Raw genomic sequence first — 15,413 nt, 5'->3', positions numbered from 1 at the left:
TCATAGTGACCTAAATTTATATATATAGCGTTCTACACACTAATACTTCATCACAGTAAATACTGACTAAACTTGTAAATGGAGGGGAAGTGATTCACCCAGGCTAATCATTCAAAGCATTTTAATGTTAAATAAGCACTAGTGTAAACAAGCCAACATCAATTCTAAAAATGACTATTCTCCTCCAAACTGGCCCCACTGGATCGACCCACTGGGTTCCCCCAGTTTTGATGTCCGCAAATCCTTCACATTATCCATCAGCAACGACCAGGTGAGGGGTGCTGCTGTTGCAGTAGCTGTGTGTAGCACTCAGACAAGAGTCCTCATGTGTAGCCATGCACAGTGCTCATGACAATGAAGAACATTGCCATGTATGAAGGTCCTGTGTCAATGCAGAACGTCAGTACTCGTGTAGGTCCAGTATGCCATATTGCCATACCTCTGGCATAATGTACGGCTAGCTTATAGACCAGCTATCGATCCTATTCACCTCTGGCATAATGTGCGGCTAGATTATAGACCAGCTATCTATCCTCTTCACCTCTCACGATGTACGGCTAGCTTATAGACCAGCTATCTATCCTCTTCACCTCTCACGATGTACGGCTAGCTTATAGACCAGCTATCTATCCTCTTCACCTCTCACGATGTACGGCGTGCCCTCTTACCTTCACTGCGGGCATACTTGAGGAGTTCAGCGCCGGGCCCTTGGAGGGAGCGCCGGGGTGTGTGCGTGCGCGGTGGCGGCCCCATGCGGCCGTAGTCGTGGTGGCTGCTGGGGGACTGGCAGCGGGGCGAGCCCATAGGCGAGGGTGAGCAGCGGGGCCGGCGCTGGCCCAGGCTCGGGGGGCAGTAGCCAGCGTCCTCCTCGTCCTCCAGGCTGTAGGAGTCCAGCTCCTGGTCGCTGTAGGCACCTCCGCCGCCGCCGGTCCCGCGCCGCAAGGACTGCAGTGAGGCCGAGGAGCTACGGCGGGACGCAGTGGCTGAGCTGGAGGCGTAGTCCTGACGGAGGCCTAAGCACACACACACACACACACACACACACACACACACACACACACACACACACACACACACACACACACACACACACACACACACACACACACACACACACACACACACACACACACACACACACACACACACACACACCAACGTTAATACCAGGTGGTTCAATAAAATCTAAACTAAACACTATCATACACACAAAGATATAAGTCTGCAAAGCCAAACAGAAACAACTGTAAACACTTATGCACAAATCATAAATCATAAGTAGATGTGACCACACCAACAAGCTTAGGTAGGCACACACACACACGCACTTTAAAATTACTGCTGGCTGCTGGTGTTATAGTGAGTGAGTTTCTGTGGATGTCTGTGGATTTTACAGTAAGAGTTGCTGATTCTTGCTTTGAAAACTTGTTTAAATTTAGCCTCCATTCCACTACCAGTAATGCTAAAAAAATTCTACAGGCAGAGGGAACATCACAGCAATGATAAAAAGGTACTTTCAAAATCCACAATCCCCCACAGATAGTTGCTCAACACTGAGAGAAGACAGATTACACTCGCTGATGTCCCCTCTTTAATCTACAATATGCACTGAATGTGACACAAATTTGAATATGGAAATAGGTTTGAGAACACCAACTCTCTAACTCTTTGCAGAGATCGAGCACAGTCAGATATCAGTCTTTGGGTCTCTCACACACACACACACACACACACACACACACACACACACACACACAGGTCGGTCCACTCACTCTCCTCCTGCAGGCGGGCCATGATCTGGACATCGGTGAGGTCCTGAAGCTTGTAGCCCATGGAGATGGAGTCATCGGAGGTGCTCAGCTCGCTGTCTATAGACGACTGGGAGCTCAACGCCGAGTGCATACTCATGTAGCCTATATATACACACACACACACACAATAACATGGCTTTCAATACAGCATCTGCATACACACACATATGCAGATTTACATACAGCATGCACAAACACACACAATAATTTGGCTTTAAATACACCATGTGCACATATAAATAAACAAACACACACACACACAGAGCAATACGGGTTTCAGTGTCCTCTCGCTTTCAGACACACACACAGAGCCAGTTTTAGACACATGCTTGCTCCCACACTTCACAGATCACAGAACCAGAGTGGGTAGGTATTCAGTTCCTATTATTCAACTCTAGTTAGACGCCTCACACCAGTCAACACACATCAGGGCCATTTCAGAGATACACTGGGAGTCAGGCCTCCATCTCTTTCTCTCTCTCTGGATATTTGCATGGATGACGTGCCACTGTTATTAACGGCCCAGTGGCCACGCTTCTCATTTCCGTCCCTGCCTGGCAGTCAGGGGGAGTGGCAGAGTGGCATTTCAGGCTACGTCTACACTAATACGTTTTAGATAATAGTTTAAAAATGAGTCACTATTTCTATGTTCATGCCTGGCTTCCATACTACTCCAGAGTTTTCAAGCCTCTAAAGCGGGGACTTTTGGAAACACTGCGGGCGCCGTTTTAGTTTGAAAACTCTGGGGTTGCGTCTTAGATCTGGACGGAACGTATCCTTCCCTGATTCATCACGCTCCTGTCACGTGACCCTTTTCCGGAAGAAAACAAACAGCATCAGCCTCGATGGCCAGGGATGAATGCAACATGGATAACGACTTACAAACGTTGCTGACCTTGTTGTCTTTGCTATAGCTGTTGTGCAGTTCAATACGGTTGAATTCAGTTAAATTCTCTGGTCTTATGTTTCGCACACAGCTGTTCCTTGTTCGTAGAATTTTCTGTAACTGAGCAACCGACTGCCGAGTAGACAATCTGCTTCCTGTTTACACCAGCAAGCACATGCCCAGCGTACGTGAGTGGTCATGCGTTATGCGTTTTCAGGCGTGTTAGTATGGGCAGAGATCATCTCTGACACGGAGCTAAAGCAACTGTCTGTACAGAGATTGTTTTAGTTTTAAAACGCCATTTTGAAATGAAAATGTGTTTGTGTGGGCATAGCCTAAGTGTGTCATGGCCGCACGCACAGAGCTCATTTCACAATTAACCACTGGGTTTCAGTAATGGGAACATAAGGACATGAATTATATAGGTGTGTGTGTGTGTGTGTGTGTGTGTGTGTGTGTGTGTGTGTGTGTGTGTGTGTGTGTGTGTGAGACAGAGACGGCTGTTCCTCTGTGATGACATCCACTGTCAGTCAGCAAAACCTCAGCATTTCACTAAAGAAACGTGTGTACATATAAGGGCAAGTCGCTTCCTTCACAGCACAGAAGCCAGAAACAGTGTTTTCACCAATGCAATGCAAACACCAGAGGGACAGAGGGAAAGATAATGGGCCTTGATGTACGAACACATTGCAGAGATGTGTGGGAATGACTAGTCCAGGCAACACACACACCCTTAAATCACACCCACAGCATAACACTCACCCAGACAAGAAATGGCCAAAAAAAACATTCCAACACCCTTGGGGCTGTTGCTGACCGTGTGCAGTTAGTGTGTGGTGTGTGGTGTGTGTGTGTGTGTGTGTGTGTGTGTGTGCGCACACGTGCATATGGGTGTCAAAGTCTGTGTGTTCATGCAAATTAAAGTAAAACAAACCATCTGTCCCCTCATATAAATCATAGAGGAAGAAGGAATGTGAGCAATAATATGTGTGTCAATAACTAAGGTGGGTAATGGGAAGTGAGTGAGTGTGTGTGTGTGTGCATGCATGCATACTTGTGCATGAGAACATCATTAAGGGTGTCAGGTGGTGATAGGAAGTGTGTGTGTGTGTGTGTGTGTGTGTGTGTGTGTGTGTGTGTGTGTGTGTGTGTGTGTGTGTGTGTGTTCGCGCATGTATGAATGCATGCATGCATACATACATGTGTGTGAGAGAAGAACACAGGGGGTGTTAGGTCATGCCATACCTGAGCTGCCACAGGTTAGTAGCGTTTTGTTAGTGGATTTGTGGTACCCAGGTGAGAGGGAGGCTTCTGCCGTGGAGCCCACTGAACACTGGGAGGGACTGGAGTACACGTTCCTCCATCGAGACGCCGCTGCAAAACACACACACACACACAAAGAGTTAGTCATACAACATTTACATTCAAAACACATTTCGTTCTAGAAATGCTAGAAAATACATGCAAGTGTCTGAGGGATATGTGCAATAAATTACGTGTGTACTGTGTGGCAATGTTGTACTAAGAAAAACACATTTGTTTAGCAGCAAATGAAACATTTCACATCCAAAAATCTGAATCGAGATACTGAATTTTTATTTGGGCAAGGTGCTGTTCATTGCCCTCTCATCCACACACCCTGTAATTGATAACAGACTGAAGGTTCTCCATCATACACACACACACACACCTGATTTTATCTGAAAAAGGACACACACACACACACACACACCAGTTCTCCACGAAGCGTTTGGCAAGCAGAATACATTCTCCCTAGAACTGGACTGACACTTGACACAAAGGTCAAGATGTCAACACTAAGCATCAAACCCAGAGTGTTGTGATCACATTGCTTGTCAAACCAACTATAACAAGTCAACACTTCTGTGCCCTTTATCTAGCACCCTCAACAAATCCACAAATCTTGCCATGTAATCCTTCACCAATTTTCACCCGATGTTTGACCTCAACCCCAGGTCATCGTGACGATCTATGAGGCTAACCGTGGGGAACAGAACGAGAGGTGTGAATTACTGACCTCACGATTCAATTACAATTCAATTACGATTCAAAGGGAAGCTAACGTAGCTAATCGATTATAAAACAATTCTGAATGAATCACGATCATCTGGTCCTAAAAATGTAGGCCTATGTCTAAATGCTAAATCTTTTGTAGGCTACATTTTTTTTTTATCCCATTAAAAACGAATGTCCTTCTTTTAGGCATACAGGATAATTAAATTACTGTCCTATTTATATATAAATATATAATAATACAAAAATAAAAAACATAATTGAGCCAGCTGGTTTATGTTGTAAGATCAAATATGATTATCCATCCCACAAGCCAGGGGCACCTGCAGGATTCTCATTTATATAATGTTATCATCATGTCATATGATTCAACTTACTACTTGGTAGTTTGAAGGACTGCTCCAGCCAAAACATGACTTGGCTGACATTTCCCTGCTTAATAAACTCAGCCATACGTTTTCTTTCTATTTTAAATCACTCAGATGACAGCTAGCCAACTTGCTAGCACTGACCCCAATGACAGAGAGCTGACTCATCCACAGATGTTACATGTACATGTAGTATGTATTGCCAGCACCAACAAGTAAACATTTCTACGGCGATCACAATGGAATGATTTGTTTACATTAACTGTAATGGGCTGGCGTGTAATGGGCTAGCGACACCAAGGAACGTGTAACTTGACAAGTAGTGTGTGTTGACAATGTTTACCTGTAAATGAACTTGTCCTTCATCATTACAACTGCATATTGTAATGAAATGGGTTTAAATAAGTCGCTTATAATTCATTATGCTGGCATGCTAACGCGATTTAAAAATGTCCCTGCATCGTGATGCATCGATACAACAATCCTTTTCCCCCATCCCTAAACAGAACCCATGCCACTGACCCCTGATGTAACATTAGCTCAGGACACCTGAAGACCAGGTGAGTGTGGAAGAGTGTGGCCTGCCCAGACAGACAGAGAGACCAGTGTCTGCAGACACATACATTTGCATTCATTGATTTTTAGCAGACACCTCCAACAAATGCCATTTACAGCACAATGAAGGTATTGTTTTAATATAAGTGCTGTATGGGAACAAACCAATTTCATGTATTAATTGAGTAGATGCTTTTATCCATAGTATAGCACAATACAGATATACCATGTATCTATATGCATTTTCTTGGGCATCAAACTGATACACGCAGCGTCAGTCGAGATCACATTTGTTCTAGCAGTTGAGCTACATGTCTTCTAGTTAAGCCACAGAACAAGAACACAGGTCCTGTGTGATACTGGGGCAGAGAGGCTGCTGTGTGTGTGTGTGTGTGTGTGTGTGTGTGTGTGTGTGTGTGTGTGTGTGTGTGTGTGTCAGTGAACTAGAGCCTGGGGCAGGGCAGGCAGATAACCCAACACTGGGGCCTCGGCTAATGATGTGCCTCAGTGCGTCAGTCACACTGCTGCTCAGCTGGGATTGGGTGCGGACAGCAGCTGACCGCGTGGTTAATAATGGATCTCAGAGACAGGTAGACCATTACACCGACACACACACACGTCTGCAAAGACACAGGCTCAGGAAATCAGGCAGACACAACCATGACAGAGAGACATACTTTCAAGCACACACACACACACACACACACACACACACACACACAGGCTGAGAGACATACTTTCAAGCACACACACACGTAGGCTGAGAGACATACTTTCAAGCACACACACAGGCTGAATGAACGATGACAAATACAAAACACACAAAGCAGGTAGACATACTATCCCAACCGCTCCAGGGGCTGCTGTAGAGTGCTACACCAATGAAAACATATCTGGTAAACACATCCTCTCTCTCTCTCTCTCACACACACACACACAGTCTCTGAACAGTAAATAAGACTGCGAGAGGGTTTCGCTGGAAGAAAGGGCCCAGCCATTAGCACACAGAACACAAGTCAAGAGCACATGATGGGAGGGACAAAGTGCAGTCACCACACCCATCTACCACACACACACACACACACACTTTATCTGTCTGTAGTATCAGTGCACACCTCAACACACACACACCTGATGCAAATTACTTCCATCTGATAAAGCACAATGAAAGTGAGCTTGTCAGTGCCAGCATGGCTGATCATATCTGGCCAGGCCTTCTAACAACGTTAGCCATTCCCATGAACCTTTGCCGTCCAGGAAGAGAAGAGAGAGTGCAATGGTTGGCCACATCACCTGTTATTTGCATAGAGAGGGTTTCAAATGTTCGGGATCGGTTTCATGACCCGGGGTTGACTGACAATGCCACACAAAGGACAAGGAGAAACGGGGGCCGTGAGCGACCATGATAAGACACTGGTTATCAATGTGGCCTTTCCTATGCCCCCTTGGGAAGAAGGATTTTACACACAGAGAGCTCAGTCTTGCCTGGTTCTTGGGTTTGTGGGGGACAGACTCTGTGGGTAGGTGCAGAGAAGAATACATCCTCATACTCTCATATGGTCAATATTAAAAGCTGTGTACAGGATATGTGCTGACATAAGTTGGAGTGTGTGTGTGTACGTGTGTGTGGGTGTGTACGTGTGTGTGGGTGTGTACGTGTGTGTGTGTGTGTGTGTGTGTGTGTGTGTACAGGTGGGTGTGTACACGTGGGTGTGTGTGTGTGTGTGGCCTACATTGGTCCAGCCGGTTGATGAGGGTTTTGCAGGCCACCTCGGTCTCTGGGCTGGGATGATCCAGGACCTGCCGGCACCACTTCAGAGGGGACTGGGGACCCTGCTCCGCTGCATGCTTCTTCGGGGACACATACAGCCTGGAGAAAGAGAAAGAAAAAGAAAGAGAGAGAGAGAAAAAGAAAGAGAGAGAGAGAGAAAAAGAAAGAGAGAGAGATTACATTCAGTCATCAGCTCTCCGATGAGGCTCTTCTTACTCACTTGTCGTCACACTACTAAACAAAAAAATGTTTACAGACATATTTTTAATGTTATACGTGCTCTGCAACACAGACGATGAAAAGACTGAGGAGATTAAAAAGTCATGACTGCGACAGATGTTTTAGGACAGAAAATGGTGGACAGAACTGTAACAGCAAAAAAGAGATTAGTATGCCACCGAGCCAGTTTATCAGGTGTGTTTTACCTCAAATGGGATAAAATCTGCTCAGCTTTTTAATGACCTGTCTGGAATGCATTTCTTTGTGTGTGTCTGCATGCAGGTGTCTCTCATTGATGTCACCGTGACAATGAATTTGCTCACCTGAGCGACATTAACCACTCTCCAAAACCCCAGAGGAACTCACTGCATTCCCCTAAATCTGGTTACACAGGCTTCTGCAGTCATGAGAGGCTTAACAAACCTAAGACGACAACAAATACAAAACAATCTCCTTCTTATGCCAACGCTGCAACTTGTGACCGGCAGACTAACCAAATTCTCCAGTCGGCTTTCAAGTGGCCCGTCAGCGGTTACTGAAATAGAACCTTACCCCATCACATGTGTCTGAAAATGCTTTGGTGTCAAATGTAGAAATTAGACAAAACAACATTAGGACAAAAAAAAGAAAAGAAAAAAAGCTCTTCCCTGACCGGGAATCGAACCCGGGCCGCGGCGGTGAGAGCGCCGAATCCTAACCACTAGACTACCAGGGACTGTCTGTAAGGGTTTCACATCTTGCTCTAAGTAGGCTCAGGAGGGGGCTGAGGGGCCATGCGCACAGGGGGGGGGAACAGCTGACGGCGCCACTCTGTGAAGAAGCATTGCACACCTCAGCAAGCAGCAGCAGCCGCAGCCGCAGAGACAGGCAGCATATCCGTCACCACAACACAGGACACACACAGGCCATGAGATTGTTTGTATATGACGGCAATGTTTCTGCTCCAAACAGGCCTATCAGTAGACCAAATAAATGACAGATTTGTCTTTGAGGAACACTGCAGTAAAGATACAAATACTCTTACGACTATGGAAGATAAGAACACACAGTCAAACACAAGCAATCTCTCACTAACGGTCTCAAATAAAATAATGACGTAGTTGTGAATTCATTAGTAACACCACACACACACAGCGAAGACTTTTCTGCCCAAGTGACAGACACTTATACTGACAGCCCTGCATTACACAGACACTGCTGTAGGGAACTCTGCCTCTCTGGTTGAGACACACACACACACAAACTGTCAACTTGACATACCATCTCACAGCTGCGCTGGATTTCCCTCTCACTTTCTGTGACTCTCTTACACACAGACACACACACACACACACACACACCAAGACCTCTAGGAACCCCCAATATGCAGCATCCACATGCTCTTCAGGGAAATAAGTGCACACATTCACAAAGTCATCACAGATCACATGACCATAGTCAAAATTTATTCTCTCATGCGTGCTCTCCCATGCACAGCCCTGTCCTACAAAATGAGTCATTATATTCACCATCAATACCACTACAATGTTATGTGGCGTCCAGTTGCAATAGCAACAGCACAATCGGTCGTGTCTTCACACCAGTGTTTAGTTTGGTTGGTCTTAGCATTAATCACAAACCTTAAATACATTTCAGAACGCATTCTCTACTGCGCTTGTAGGGACTCGAGATTCACTCAGTCACTTGAGCAAGGACGCAGTTGTGAACAAGGTGCATCAGCAAGCCCCATTTCACCTCAATCTCACCGCACCTTGGGATTCAAATACATGGGGGCTCTCCCTCAACTTGCTTCCCCTGACAAAACAAACATATAGCGGTGCACCAGTGAGCTCATCCGCTGCCAAGTTCATCAAAGGCCTTTTCAAAGCCACTGCAGCGAGGAGGCGGAGGGGAGGGTGTCATCCATACAAAAGGCCCTGTCGGATGAGACTCATCCAGCCCTTCACAGAGGGAACACACACACCCACAGAGAGCGAGCGAGAGAGAGAGAGAACACTGAGCTCCCGCTGGGAAGAACATAATAATATAGAGCGCTGCATTGAGGTCATGGTTCCTGTTTTTTTTTTTCTCTAGAGAGAGATCGGGAAAAAAAAAAAGAGCGCAAAAAGAGAGAAAGCGAGACAGAGCGTGAGAGTGTGAGAGAGAGAGAGAGAGAGAGAGAGAGAGAGAGAGAGAGGGAGGATGGGGGGGGGGGTGGCGGTGAAGGAGAGCTCATGAGAGAAAAAAAAAAGTGCCATCCCAAAAATCACTCTGAGGGATTTGGCATTGTGTGAGCCCTGGGTTTGGAGTCTCCACTGCGCCAGCGCTGAGCTCAGTGGCATCAGGGAGAGGAGCGGGAGCAGGAGCAGCAGCAGGAGCAGCAGCAGGAGCGGGAGCAGCCCTCAGTGAACTACTGCTGATCACCCCCAACACCTCAGCTGCTGACAGGGCCGCAGTCCGCATCCCTGCCAAGGCACCCACAGCCAAGCATATTAGTTTTTTTTTTGGTAGAGCCCTTCATCTTAGCTTACAGAGCAACAAACCTGATGTATCTCCTAAACTATAGCAGCTATTATCCACACCTAAAAACAGGTAGCCTACTCTCTAGCGAAGAGACCTGAACATGCAGCGTAATCGGTCCTCAGACCCAACATCAACCTAAAGGAATGCAATGAAGCCCATCAATATTTTATACCCACAGCTTTATGGGGGTTCACTGCGCGAGTCGGACACTGGGCCTGGACCTCCTCCAGCATGAAAAGTAAACTCCCATGTTTACTATCTGATATAATTATAAGACAGAAGAGGTATTTTTGCAGCAAATGCAAGTCGACTTGAATTACAGAGGGAGAGAGAGACACACACAAGGAATAAGGGACAACTGTCATGTCAAGTAATGACACATAGCACATAGGCTTGATATGGATCTTTTAGCTGTAAATTCTTCATTGGCTGCTTAATCCAAATTGATAGACTTACTACTCAAATTGATGCGTAGCCTTATCAGAGAGCCTCTTAAATCCCTTGAGCTATAGATTTACTGCGGCTGTAAGGCTTCATCCAAGTCTTTTCCAGTCTGCTTCGGGTCCTCAATCCTTATTTGTCTGCCCGTGATTGACCCTTTGAAGTGACCCATCCCTGAACCACTGACCCCGCTACACTACCCACTACGCACGCACACATGTACGCACACAAACACACACACACACACACAAACACACACAAACACAAACATACATGCACAGACACACACGCAGACACACACCACTCTCAGTACCAATCAGAAAGAGCAGGATCACATGTGGCCTAAGTCCACCCAAAGCAGTTTACCGGGTCCGGCCAAAGCAGCTTACCGCCGCTAACCGGATTAGCCCGTGCTGTGGTTGTGTTTGCCCCACGCATAACATATGGGAGAAGGCTAATGATGTGAAACTGAGAATAAGTCTGCGCTGTCTTTGCCATTCCAACCCCAGCGTAAGCTGCTAACTAGCCAGCAGCAAACAATGGGCTACCTGTTTAGAGACAGCAAAAAAAAACACATTATGGGATAAATGTGTGGGGCTTGCTGGGAAGAAACATTTATGCAAAGTCATCTCGTCATCCTTTATATGTATACGAGGGAGAAATATGGATTAAGAATGGATTGTACAGGCTACGCAGTACTAAGATTACTGAACGGGTCTAGTGATCAGAGTAACTCAGACTACAGCAGCTGGAACACACAAATATGGCCCAAACTGAGAATGGTGTTACGTTTGTGGTGTTGGGATAAAGAAGCCAAATTAAAATGACTCCGTTTCTTTGTTTAGCATGACCGAAAGACAAGTGGATGCTTTTCTGATTTTTGCCAGACAATCAGAACACTGGCATTTTCAAGCAGACATGCCCAGGAGGAGAAGCACTCGCTCTCCGCAGGGAGACACACTTTCTTTCTTTCTTTCTTTCTTTCTTTCTTTCTTTCCCTCTCTCTATCAGTCAGTCAGTCTCAGTCACACACACCTCCCATCCTCACTCACATGGACAGGAGGGCAGCGCCGTATACCCTAAGTGCATCACGTTGGCTGGGCACTCTGTAAACAGAGGCTCACACTCCCTCAGCTCTCCCCATCTCTCTGTCCATCTTCCTTGCGGTCTTTCCCCCCCCCTCTCTCTCCTTCATCTTGCCCTTTCTCTCTACTGGTTCAAGTCTCTCATCCACCCTCTCTCTCTCTTTGCTCCCATCTTCATTTCTCTCTTTTCCTCTCTCTAACTGACAATGTTTCTCTCCATCTCTGCCGCTCTCCGCTCCTGCATCTTCCCTCCAACCATCGCTCCACTTCTGAGCTTAGTGAATCATGCTGCACGGCGCAGAGCAGCATTGCTCTGATCAGTGCATCAAGAGGAACACACACACACACACACACACACACACACACACACACACAGTCCTACAGTACACACAAAACTCCCATGATGCCACGTTATGTTCCCCTGTTAACCCCTGAGACGGATATAATAATCCTTTTAAATTCTCTCTCAAATTCTCCCAGATGAGTCCTGTGTGCCAGTGTGGTCTGTGGAGATGTGGAGATGTGGTGAGCGGGGCTGAAATGAGAGCACGAAAGGCCCACTGAAGCAGAAACTCGCTGGCGGCCAAGATGCGTTATTGTTTCTCAGGAAGCGTTTAATGAATGCTGATTGGGAATGAAGAAACAGTGGAAGTGCATTACCACCAAATGAATGTGCTTTTAATACCACCAGCAGTGGTGGTCACATTCAAATGATGCATGCAAAACACTGGGAAAACATGCAAAGGTTTCTGTGCATGTCACAACATAGCATGACCTACAAAGTTTTTTTTTTCTTTTCGTTGAGCAAATTGCTCATTGATATGCTCTCTGCATAAGACTTCAGGCAGCCCTTCAGCAGATCCACAGGAAGCTCAGAGAACTGGGCATGCACTTTTCAAGAGTGGTTTGGGATGTGGCCGATTTTGATGCTTACTGCTTCCACTGTAGGGTCAAGGAAAATGCCCTTAAGGGGTCGTAAACATTGATAACAGTGGGTCTGTGGGCATCACATATAAAAATTGCTGAGAAGCAACTAAGCAAGTCTGTGCAGACCAACTGAGAGGGCTGTTGTACAATTCACTCTTTTACAGACACAATCGAGAGTTGGCCTACTCTGCTTGCTGTGAACTCACTACAGCCATGGGGCTCCGTTAAGTCCTATTCAGAGGGTGAAAACTTCACCCCCATGGCTAAATGTGTCCTCCGCTGGACAAACAGAGGCGCCATTCATTCCTCCCCAAAACATAACGGCTTTTGTGGAGAGCAGGCAACGGATGTGTAGTGAGTCTGCAGATGCAGCCTGGTGTGATATCAAAGCAAACATCGGTAAAGTGTCCTAACCCGCCCCAGACTCAAACAAGACTGGAACCGTAACAAAAGGCACCTACCAGCTGTCCTCGTCCTCTGCCTCGACACAGTCCTCCAGGTCCAGCACCTCCACCTCGTCCAAGCCGGAATGGTCTATAACGGCACCGCTCACACCTAGCGTCTCCGACTCACAGCTCTCCTGAGAGGGACTAGACTCGGGCTGTCCTGGGGACAGTTCCTCGGTGTTGCCGCTACCGCAGGTGAGATGAAAGCAGGCAGAACCAGCGTTCTCTTCGTCGTCTTCGTCCTCTAGCCTAGTCCCATCGGGCAGCGGGGACATGTCCTCGATGCTATTGCTACTGCTATCCGGCTGGGGGGACAGCTCAAAGTCCCTGCCACTAAACTCACCGCCGTCCTCCCTCGTAACGGAAGAGTTTGTTACTCCTTCGCAGAGTGTCCTTTGGTTATTTATGTTGCTACCGGTCGTTGCAAGGTTGCCGTTGAGAACTTTGGTGCCCCTGTTGCGCAGTGTTTGGTTCTGAACCTCCAGTCTCCGCACTAGATCCTGCAACTTGCGGACCTCTTCTAGCTCCACCCCTGCAAGCTCCTGTTCGGTTTCATAGCCGGGCTGCACGCTTTCCATGTGTCCGCTGGTACTGCCGCCATTGTCGGCTGTCTGGACCACATTCCCACTGTCCGGAACCACCATTCTCCCCAGCTCCTGCAAAATAGTGGGACTTGTAATGTTAGCTTACTTTCTGAGCTCCTTCAATGGATTGCCCAAACGCAAAGCCACCTTTGAATAAACAAGTCGGGAGAGATTAACCAACGGCACTCCAACATAGGTAATAGCCTATTGTCAAACTTTGACCTGCACGGTGCTACTCTGGATCACAAATATGTTGCCCAATTACAAACCCCCACGCTGCAAGCGCAAGAGACAGATTTTGTGAATACACGAAAGCTAGTTACCAAGTCAACCAAAGCAGTATGATGCCATCATCTTATGTTGATCAACAATGAAGCACACGTTAACCGAACACGAACTGCAGTTCATGTTATGCAAACAACCGTCATTTTTTGCAGCGTGGCAATATCTCAGGATTTAAAATAAACTACATAGCTAATTAGCTAACATTTTCTCGTTTACTTCAAGCAGGCTAATGACGCGGTAGATATAACTGAACGTTACAGCAATCAATGACCTATTGTACATTGCGACGAATCAATCATTTAACGTTAGCCAACTGTCCGGGAAATGTTAGGTAATAAAATCAACGTTGTACAGTAGCCAAACGAAGTCAACTGACCATTGCAGGACTTTTCAGTTCCAAGCAAATCGTTTCAATATAATGTCCACAATCTGACGCTGAGCTAATCTACCCGTGCAGATGCCCTCATTCCTAATTAGTTGGCTAGTAACCGTCGACTAAGCTAGCTGTAAAGCAAACAGCAAAACAAAACCTACCGCCGCCGGTGTGTGATCCGTAATGTCCGAGGATGTCTGAATTAACGTTAACGAGATTTTGCGTTGTTTTTCATCGATTCAGTTACCGTTGCATTGTCTTAAAATGTGGTTGGACAGGCACGATTAATCGGAAAATAAATCGCACAAGTCCCCTTGTTACCTTATCCCAAGGTATCTATCTACCTACAGACGCTAGTTAGCTGATTTCGCTAGCAAAGTGGCTAACTATCGCCCAGCTAACTAGCTTGGCTGTTACCAGAGAGGTGTCATGCCTGAACGATGGGAAATAAACCAATCAGAGGCTTAAACCCGCCCATTTGCAGGGAGAACATTGTTATGGAGCGCCACCTGTAGGTAACTCAGACAACATGTATTTTTAACCCAACGGTGTATTTAAACCAAACAGCAGGTGGCAGCAAAATATTAAAGACTCCAGAGAATAGTTTTGATTCCCCATCCATATTTGTTCCGAGGGTACAAACAGGTGTGGTCGTTAAAACCACAATAGGTCTAATCTGTACATAGGAAATGCACATTTTTTATCAATGAATACATTCCTAATGCACAGTGTGTTTTTTTTCAGCTTCACAATCCACAGTCAGTAGACTAGAATGCCCAACAGCAGCAAATATTATGAATGTATTTATATGAACATTCATATTTACCTTCTGACTGATAATCAATACAGTTTTACTTTTCCCATTGTCAATCTGAGACAAAATTCTGCTTATTCAGTTTTATTGGTAGCCAACTCTCTGTACATAGCTGCATACGAATTTGGCCTATCTGATCTCCTTTTGTTCATCAGAGTAGATAGTATTATCTGAGTGTTCACAGGAAACTGTGCTTTAGGTAATGTATGTGTGTGTGTGTGTGTTTGTGTGTGGGTTGGGTGCTGCAAGATGCTGAAAATTGTTTCTGGCTATTCTCAAGCAAAGGCCCTTCTCACACCTCTATGTGAGTAG

General features: G+C 46.2%; 1 non-coding gene across 1 annotated transcript; it reads right to left on the bottom strand.

Moving 5' to 3' along the window:
- Nucleotides 1–8,287: 8,287 nt before the first annotated feature.
- trnae-cuc lies at nucleotides 8,288–8,359 on the bottom strand. The gene has a single exon. It is a non-coding gene; the product is annotated as a tRNA-Glu (tRNA).
- Nucleotides 8,360–15,413: the final 7,054 nt, after the last annotated feature.

This window comes from Clupea harengus, chromosome 20 (assembly GCF_900700415.2).
Source record: "Clupea harengus chromosome 20, Ch_v2.0.2, whole genome shotgun sequence".
NCBI lineage: Eukaryota > Metazoa > Chordata > Actinopteri > Clupeiformes > Clupeidae > Clupea > Clupea harengus.
The sequence above is the reverse complement of the archived record's forward strand: the minus strand, read 5'-3'. Positions and strand labels throughout refer to the sequence as shown.